The sequence below is a fragment of the Mauremys reevesii genome, linkage group 2, assembly GCF_016161935.1.
Source record: "Mauremys reevesii isolate NIE-2019 linkage group 2, ASM1616193v1, whole genome shotgun sequence".
NCBI classification, from domain to species: domain Eukaryota; kingdom Metazoa; phylum Chordata; order Testudines; family Geoemydidae; genus Mauremys; species Mauremys reevesii.
Window position 1 is genome coordinate 262,922,405 of NC_052624.1, and position 9,233 is coordinate 262,931,637.

The window sequence follows — 9,233 nt, forward strand, 5'->3', positions numbered from 1 at the left end:
GAGCCAACGAGAGTGGGGGGGAAGCTGGTACAAATTACCGGGGCCTGGCGGTCCGGAAGGGGGCCCGGCTTCCCTGGCTTTGACGGCCCTGTTTAGCCGGTCCACCCTTTCTGGGGGGCCTGAAAAAAAATATTCATCAGGGCCCGAACCCGCTCTCAGCGGCCCTGGTTAAGTCAATGGTAAAATTACCATTGACTTCAGTGGGAGCAGAGTTAGACCAATCCTGAACACCCACCACCCATCCTCAGATGAATAATTAAACATTCTGAAGGGGAGGAGAAAGCTTCCTTGACTCCTCACAAGAGGTGTGTAACTGTGCTTCAGTGGGTCACAACTGAGAATACCAAAGTCAGGACAAACTGCTGAGAAATAGGGCAGACACACCCCAAGACTGGTGGCTAATCCCCCCATACCAAACCAGCAACAAAGTAAACGTCTGTTTCATCACACTGGCTAACAAAAAGTCAGAAAAGCAGTTTCCTTGTGCATCCCAGTCCTTATATTACCACTAAAAACACAGGGTTAAAAGGTGTTTACAACTGATTCTTTACAGCTAGTCTCATAAAATAAAAGTTTCTTCTGCTCCCACACACCCAGGTCAGTATATAACTTAGATCTTACCCAAAAATCATGCTGATGCCAATCCCTTAGTATCTAAAATCTAAATTCATAGAATCATAGATTCTAGGACTGGAAGGGACCTCGAGAGGTCATTGAGTCCAGTCCCCTGCCCTCATGGCAGGACCAAATACTGTCTAGACCATCCCTGATAGACATTTATCTAACCTGCTCTTAAATATCTCCAGAGGTGGAGATTCTACAACCTCCCTAGGCAATTTATTCCAGTGTTTAACCACCCTGACAGTTAGGAACTTTTTCCTAATGTCCAACCTAAACCTCCCTTGCTGCAGTTTAAGCCCATTGCTTCTTGTTCTATCCTTAGAGGCTAAGGTGAACAAGTTTTCTCCCTCCTCCTTATGACACTCTTTTAGATACCTGAAAACTGCTATCACGTCCCCCCTCAGTCTTCTCTTTTCCAAACTAAACAAACCCAATTCTTTCAGCCTTCCTTCATAGGTCATGTTCTCAAGACCTTTAATCATTCTTGTTGCTCTTCTCGGGACCCTCTCCAATTTCTCCACATCTTTCCTGAAATGCGGTGCCCAGAACTGGACACAATACTCCAGTTGAGGCCTAACCAGCGCAGAGTAGAGCGGAAGAATGACTTCTCGTGTCTTGCTCACCACACACCTGTTAATGCATCCCAGAATCACATTTGCTTTTTTTGCAACAGCATCACACTGTTGACTCATATTTAGCTTGTGGTCCACTATAACCCCTAGATCCCTTTCTGCCGTACTCCTTCCTAGACAGTCTCTTCCCATTTTATATGTGTGAAACTGATTTTTTCTTCCTAAGTGCAGCACTTTGCATTTGTCTTTGTTAAACTTCATCCTGTTTACCTCAGACCACTTCTCCAATTTGTCCAGATCATTTTGAATTATGACCCTGTCCTCCAAAGCAGTTGCAAACCCTCCCAGTTTGGTATCATCTGCAAACTTAATAAGCGTACTTTCTATGCCAATATCTAAGTTGTTGATGAAGATATTGAACAGAGCCGGTCCCAAAACAGACCCCTGCAGAACCCCACTTGTTATACCTTTCCAGCAGGATTGGGAGCCATTAATAACTACTCTCTGAGTACGGTTATCCAGCCAGCTGTGCACCCACCTTATAGTAGCCCCATCTAAATTGTATTTGCCTAGTTTATTGATAGGAATATCATGCGAGACCATATCAAATGCCTTACTAAAGTCTAGGTATACCACATCCACCGCTTCTCCCTTACCCACAAGGCTCGTTATCCTATCAAAGAAAGCTATCAGATTGGTTTGACACAATTTGTTCTTTACAAATCCATGCTGGCTATTCCCTATCACCTTACCACCTTCCAAGTGTTTGCAGATGATTTCTTTAATTACTTGCTCCATTATCTTCCCTAGCACAGAAGTTAAACTAACTGGTCTGTAGTTTCCTGGGTTGCTTTTATTTCCCTTTTTATAGATGGGCACTATATTTAAAGGTTTATTCATAAAAAGAAAGAAAGTTAAAATTGGTTAAAGGAATCAAATACATACAGTAATTGCAAAGTTCTTGGTTCAGGCTTGTAGCAGTGATGGAATAAACTGCTGGCTTAAGTCAAGTCTCTGGCTGCTTCCAAATCATTGGAAGGTCCTCAGTCCATTGGTTAGAATGTTCCCATTAGTATAAATATCAGAGGGGTAGCCGTGTTAGTCTGGATCTGTAAAAGCAGCAAAGAGTCCTGTGGCACCTTATAGACTAACAGATGTATTGGAGCATGAGCTTTTGTGGGTGGATACCCACTTTGTTGGATGCATGTCATTAGTATAAGTTCATATTCCAGAGGCTTGAGCAGGAAAGAGGAAAAAATGGAGGTGTTTCCAGGACCCTTTATAGCTTCTGCTATGTGAAGGGAACCTCATTGTTCTTACTGTGGAAAATTACAGCAACAAGATGGAGTTTGGAGTCACATGGGCAAGTCACATGTCCATGCATTTTGCGTAGTCACTGCAGGAAATCCCATTAAGTGTAGACAGGCATCTCCTATGGTCCATTGTCAGTTAAATGTTCTTTTGATGGGCCACTCAATTTGAATAGTCCCTCCAAGATGTGCTGGCTAACTACTTTGTGGGCATTATCCCAGGAGCAAACATTTGAAATCCAGGTATAGAGCCAATACTCAAACTTCAAATACAAAAATGATACATGCATACAGATAGCATAATCATAACCAGAAAATCATAACCTTTTCATAGACATCTTACATGCCACATTTTGTACAAGATTTGTTGCAAATATATAACAGTCATTGCAACAATGATCTATATGGTAAGATTTTAATCAGATAACGTCACAGTGTGAGCTCCATTAGCAAACTTGGGCCCTGATCCTGCAAGGAGCTGTTTATGGGCAGATCCCTGCTTTTGCACAAAACCCTGTTGGATTCAATGTAGGTTCATGCAGGGGTCTGCTTGCATAGAGCTCAGTGCAGGAACTGGGCCTTAAAATGTATTTTAAAATTTGGAGGATATGGTGTGATGGTTCTCAGGGTATTTGGGCTGTGAGTCACCCTGTTACCCTCTACCTCTAGAGAGAGGTAGTCTTGCCCATGGTAGCTGGGTGTTAGCTCCTTAACATCACCAGCCACTCAGGCACTCTCCTCTAAGCTATGCCTTCCCTGGCTTCACCTCAGTCCCTTTGAATTGTTTCCCTATGGTATTCAGCCACTGACACTAGCCTCTCACAGAAGCCCAAGATCCCCTGCTCCCAAAAGGACCTGTGTACCTCAGTTTACCAGTTTTACCTTAAACCACCACTGCTATGTAACACACAGCACTTATAATAAAACAGGAGAAGGTCTATTTAAGAAATAATAGATATTCCACTAGAAACAAGAGAGAGTGATGGAAACAAATGTTTACAATACAAAACAAAATCATAAAACATAAACTAGTGCCTATACTTATTGCTACCTTTCCTATCTAACAAACTAGGTTTTCATACCAAACTTCAGTCTGTTGCAGAGCTGGCTGGCTTCACAGGGACCAGAATCCAAACTTTATGAAAGACACCCCTGAGCCACAAGATGGTTCCTCAGTGAATTGATACAGAGTACTTCTCCTCACTCTGTGTTATACTGAAACAGTCTTTCATCTCTATTCATAGACAAAGTAAATACCTGTCTGTTGTAATGATCCTTTTTTACCTCCAAGTGGTTTCAATTGTTTGCAGTTGTCTCTGATGCTTTTCCTCTGATAGTCTTGGGATGATGCAAGGCTAGGCAATTGAGATTTGCATTACATCACCAGGGAGGTGTGCCAAGTCCCTCCTGTTTGACTGAGTCATCACCAAGACTTCTTATTTCCTGGTGAAGAACTTTTACATCCAAGACCATAAAGCATACTTTCAACATAGTTACATTATTCCTTAAATATTACTTGTACATATATCTCATGATAATGACACTTGATAAGTGAAGAACTTTCTGTAGATATCTTATATGTTAGAAAAATATAGATAAATACCTTGCAAGCTTTGTGTTTGGTGGGTTCAAAAGAGAACTAGATAAAAAGGATAGGTCCATCAATGGCTATTACCCAGGATGGGCAGGGAAGGTGTTCCTAGCCTCTGTTTGCCAGAGGCTGGGAATGCAACAGGGAATGGATACTGGGCTAGATGGAACTTTGGTCTGACCCAGTATGGCTGTTCTTATGTGTAGTGAGTTTGTCAGGTCTGATATGACAGTGGTTTGCAAAGAACAGGGGACCCTTTGACAAGGGGTCTCCATGTCACATATGGGGATAAACAGTTGAAGAGAAGCAGCATCCACGGAGTTATTTTGTCAAAACAAAAGCATCTCTGGGTGGTTCATCCCTTAGGCCACTACAGACTTGGAATCCTATTGCTTAGTGCACCGCTGGAAGGTACTCAGTCTCTATGGTGATGGGCGTGGTCTAAGAACCAGAATAGAATAGGTCCTTTCTGATATAAATACTATCATCTTGTAGTCGCATGAAGTCAGTGAGATTAGCCATGTGAGCAAGGGCTTTAGGACTGAAGCCCTTTATATTGAGGTGAACCTTTGTAATCAGAGCTTTCATGGTAGTAACTCCTCTTCTAGTGGTAGGAGGCAAGGGGCACATGGTCTGAGGGTACTCCTACTCTGGAATATAGACCCATGGCACGGCTGCAGCGGCTTGGGTCAGCTGATTTGGGCCAGGCAGGCACAAGCTGCAGGGGCTAAAAATTGCAGTGTAGATGCCAAGGCTCGGGCTGGAGCCTGGACTCTGAGACCCACCCCCCTTACGGGATCCCAGAACTTGGGCTCCAGCCTGAGTCCGAACTTCCCCACAGCAATTTTATAGCCCCACAGCCCAAGCCCCATGAGCCTGAGTCGCCTGACCCGGACGAGCCACAGGTGTTTAACTGCTGCATAGACATAGCCATAGAGCACTGCTTCAACCTCCCACAACTCTTGTTCCAAGCAACCGCTCATCCTTAAAAGCTGGTCTGACATCTTGCCTGCCATGGGAGAGAGGGGGAGTGGGTGGGCTTGTGCTCTTTTCTGCTTCTTTGTGAGGTTTGCAAAAGACTTGAAAGATTTTTCCCCCAAAAAGTAACATTTTTTCTAAATACATACAAAAAAATTAGTAAAAGCAGCAAAGAGTCCTGTGGCACCTTATGCATCTGACGAAGTGGGTATTCACCCACGAAAGCTCATGCTCCAATACGTCTGTTAGTCTATAAGGTGTCACAGGACCAGGGGGCTCTGAAAGAACGCACGCGCAAGCAGCGCGGCGCGCGCTGCGCGCCCTTCCTTCCCCCCGCGGGGGTCCTCCCCCTCCGCGGCGGTTGAGCTCCGCGCGCGGGCGGGTCGACGGGGCCCGGGACAGTGGACCTGCGGCGCGGCGGCGCCGTGCCGCGGTGCCTGGGTTGCTGCGGTGCGACCTGCGCCGCTCAAGCCAGCGGAGGTCCAGGCCCAGCGGGGCCAGCCCCCCCCCCTCGCCATGTGCCTGCGTCCGTCCCGTCCGGGCTCTGGCTCTGGTCCTGCCCGCCCAGCCATGGGGGGGCCGCCCCGCCGGCCCTCCCGCCCTCCCCGGCTGCAGGGGACGCCCCCTACATTTTGCCGCCCTAGGCACCAGCTTGTTTTGCTGGTGCCTAGAGCCGCCCCTGCACAGGACTCTGCTGCTCCAGACTAACACGGCTACCCCTCTGATACTTAAAAAAATTAGTATTTGTCTGCTCTGGAAGAGTCTATAGCAATTGGGGGGAACTAAAAGAATTATGACCACAAGATTCAAGAGAATAAAAACTGAGTGACAGAGAAAGCAAGGGGTTAGGCTGTTTGCAACTTTATAGTTTTTGTTTCTATTTGTATTTGAGTTAAATAGGTGCTAACAACTAGTGAATGTTTTGGAGAAAGGACATCTTCATTACATATTAAATGTCCCACTAGTTCAAAATAGGGTGTGAACTCATAATAAACATGTACTGGGATTCCACAAGAGGTCTTGATGCAAAACCAGGAATTTTGACTTTCCTGATATTTTTAAAGTAATAAAACAAGCAAGATTAAAAAAAAACAAACCTGATTCTGGGGAAAAAATCTTCCAGTCCTTCATTGTATATCCTGAAGATGCACAAAAAATCGTATACAGGGCACCTTTAAAACACATTCCTTTTATGAAACCTTCCAGTGCTGACCTACAGTGATCACCTCAACTATGCTGATTACTTTCATATGTATTTGAGTGATCACCCTTCGTACTGTGTATGTCTGAGTCAAGTTACAAGGTCCCTAGCAGCAACCTTGTCTTTTATGTGGTCTGTAAAGCACTGGGAACATCTGCAGTGCTCTATAAATAATAAGGATTGCAAAGAGCTAGTGACACTTCCAAGCACAAAAAACAATAACCTTTAGCAATTTGCTATAGCACAGTTGACAACCTTTATGCAGTCCAGCCCCAGTGTTGTTTATTTTTGGGGAGAAGGATTACGTTTATGTATTTATTTTAACCACCCACTATGAATTGTGGTAATCTTAAGAGGCAAATTAGCATAATTAACCAGCTGGTGTGTATGTATATCATTACCCTCTACTAGTTAGACTCAGAATTGTTCCTCTGAGTCAGACAGACCCTGTAATGCTAATAGAGATTTTTTTCCTTTAGTTCAAGTGATAGGGGGGTGTATTTTTGAAACAGGAGGTTCTGAGTTCTATCCCTGCTGTTGCTGTGATGTTCTGAATAGCAATGGTGTATAGCACAGTGGCAACTGTGATTATTCATAGGTGGCCATAGTTTTAATCAGTTTTTGAAAAAGAATTTTGGTTTTCAGTGATAATTTTGCAGCTGTTGTAAAAGTGATCTGGTAAACAGGGCCACCAAGCATTTAAAGATGCAATGTTACAGATTGCACTACCTGAAACCTTCTAAACTCTAGTCAAGTGTATTTTAACATATACCAGGCTGGTTGAGCTAAAATGCAGGAGGGAGCAGAGGCTGTAACTCAAGTTGTCTGTTAGGCCTTGTCTACACTACAAGACTATTTCGAATCTACTTAAGTCGAATTTGTGGATTCGACCTTATGAAGTCGAATTTGTGTATCCACACTAAATACAGTAATTCGAATTTCTGAGTCCACATTAACGGCGCTGGCGTCGACTTTGGAAGCGGTGCACTGTGGGAAGCTATCCCACAGTTCCCGCAGTCCCCGCTGCCCATTGGAATGCTGGGTAGAGCCCCCAATGCCTGCTGGGGGGAGAAATGTGTTGAGGGTGGTTTTGGGTAACTGTCGTCATTGAACCGTCAATCACGCCATCCCTCCCTCCCTCCCTTAAAGCGCCTGCGGGCAATCTCTTCGTGCACTGTTCTGGTCAGTGATAGCGCGGACGCCACATCACTGCAAGCATGGAGCCCGCTGCGATCCTCGCCGTTTTCTCCTCCTTGCACTTTATCGTCCACCTCTTCCACAGTCAGCTGCTGAGCAATTGGGCTACTTTTCAATGGTGCTGCAAGGGGACGTTTTACCAACATGAATGTCGGGTGGCCGAGCAAGGTTCGTCATGCGTGTGTTCTCAGGAACTGTGGGCTGCGCATACGCCTGCAGGAAGGTAGTTTCTTCCCGGACCACGAAATAACTGTTGGGGATGTGCAGACGCCTATAGTCATCCTAGGTGACCCAGCCTGCCCGCTAATGCACTTGCTCATGAAGCCCTATACAGGCGCCTGGGACAGCGACAAGGAACTCTTCTAATCCCAGCGATCAGCGAGCAGCGTGACCTGTGGCTGGTCAGTTTTTTTACAGAGAAGCTGAACGTGCCCCTGTTTCTTTACCCAGTTACTGTTGACTCTCCTCTTCAGTTACATACCCCGTTCACCCCGTTTCCCCCACTTCCAACATACGTGTAAAAATAAAATACATGTCACACTGTTACTTAAGAGAGGTTTCTTTATTCATGACTTTTCGTTAAAGGCTTGACACTGGGACGCAGACTGTGTTGGGTAGGGTGTGCGCTGATGTAAAGACCGCCTCTAAACTCAAGAAATGACAGGCTCCTGCTCCTACAGCGGTCCGCAGTGCCGGAATGCTTCTTTCAACGGAGCCTGCCATCCCTCTTTTTCGAATTCTGTGTGCGGGGGGATATGTGACCTTGTGGCGGAGGAGGACGGATACAGATTCCTCTGCTGCGTGACTCTGCGGTCCAGGACAAGGACCGCTGTATAAGATCTGTAACCGCCCTCCCCCGCTACAAAGTCACATCCCCACCGCCCACTCAGAACCTGGAAACCACCTCCCATACCGACCATGGTGCCTACTGACTGCACTGTGTGTGTGACCCGCTGCTGATCCTTCCCCCGTGTCTGTACCGTGGGAAAGGTGCCTGTCCTATGCAATTAACAACCCCCTTTCCCCCGCCCCCCATTCAAACACAGTCTTCTGTGAAAAAAAAATCGGAAACATTAATTAACAGCAAAGTATTTTTATTACTTAAGTAGACAGTTAGGTGATGGGACTGGGATTGGGACTTGTGTGAGTCAGGAAGGGAAGGACTTCTGAAAATGTAGGGTATGAGAGCTTTTGGGTACTTGAGCACTCTGCTGGGGTGCACTGACAGTATTGACGGCCCCGGGTGCCCCTCCTCCTGGTTATTTTGGGTGAGGGGGGTATGTGACTTTGTGGCGGGGGAGGGCGGTTGAAGATACACTGCAGGGGGGCTCTGTCCTCCTGCGGTCCTGCAGAACATCCACAAGGCGCCGGAGCATGTCCGTTTGCTCCCTCACTAGTCCAAGCAGCGTTTGAGACGCCTGCTTGTGTTCCTCACGCCACCTCTCCTCCCGTTCGCTGTGTGAGCACTGGTACTGAGAGACGGTCTCCCTCCACTGGCTCTGCTGGTCCGCCTTGGCTAGGTAGCAGCCCATACGTTCATCGACTATCTTGTCCCTTGTCTTTTTCTTTCTCCGCCTAATCTTTGCCAGCCTCTGCGAGGTGGATGCTGTGGCAGGTCTGGAGACAGTGGAAGCTGTGAGATGGGAAACAGCGAGTGAATTCCTTGCAAAGATACATTTTTGCGAACAAATAACTGAGTCTAGGCTGTCTCTGTGAATTCTGTGTTGAGACCCCTGTGCCTGGTGGGGCACAAATCATTTTCG